The following is a 1,235-nucleotide window of genomic DNA, read 5'->3' on the forward strand; positions in this document are numbered from 1 at the left end:
CCTTAACATGCAACAAAACAGTTTAAGTCTAGGTATCATGCTGTTAAAATACCTAAATCCTTTAAACTCAGGCTCTGATACCATTCTGTAACATCCCAACCCACACATTGCAGGTAACACATATTTCATACCAAAGAAATACATATTCGTATACATCTGGGTCCCTTAGTACAAGAATCTACCATCACGACCAAATACAAGGTCCAAAAATTCARAATACATATCTTGTACTAAACAACAAAACTAATCATCAAAAGCAACTTCTCATCCAACATGCACGTAAGAAAAGTATTACATCTTTTCTTTTCCCTTACCTTCTGTACCTCCTGCAATACATATTTAAAATCATAAAAACGAGGGTTAGACTGAAAAGTCTAGTGAGTTACCCTAATCATGTAATTGCAGGGTGAAGGATCACCAAAACCTTTATAAAACAATTATTCACATATATCACAAATATATGAATACACAAGAAGGTAATATCAAATCCTTTTTCCACTTTCAAGCTAACCACGTAGTTATTCAAATCCCAAACCTTTGAACCAATCGAGTTCCATTTAATATCATTTCAAACCTTTTCTTATCAAAAGAGGTTTAAACAAATATTCAGTTCAAACCTGACGTTTTCTTCTCAATAACATCCAGACTATGATTTCCAATAAGAATCTTGATCCTAAATCCTTAAATCACAAATAAATAAAGATTCCAGACCACGGTAGTCTTAAGGGATATAATAGAAAGTGTTATATAATACCACACACAGACAATGMCACCCTTATAACAAATGGACACCTCTCCTTGATATGTCACCCTTATATCAAATGGACACCTTTCCTTGATATGCCACCCTTATCACTTCATCAAAATATTTATAAGATAATTCCAAATAGACTGCAGTCATTGGAATTATTATCAGTCTGAAAACATTTAAATCAAAACTTCATTTTTATGATAAAAGAATTCCCATCAAAACATTTTTAACACAATTCGGTCAATAACCGGTCAACAATCCGGTCAAACATCATCCGGATTAAACACAGAATTTAAGTCCAATTTGTCCGGATATCAAATCCGGTCAACACCACACATGCTTTGGACGGTTTAACACATAAAGACAAAATTCATCTTTCTATCCGGATAACAAGTCCGGACAACATACCACCCCTTCTTTGAATGGTTTATACTTAGAATAAATTCATATTTGAACGGATATCAAATCCGGATAATAGTCTGTT

Source organism: Cynara cardunculus, assembly GCF_001531365.2.
Source record: "Cynara cardunculus var. scolymus isolate 2C chromosome LG 9, CcrdV1, whole genome shotgun sequence".
In the NCBI taxonomy this organism is placed as follows: Eukaryota; Viridiplantae; Streptophyta; class Magnoliopsida; order Asterales; family Asteraceae; genus Cynara; species Cynara cardunculus.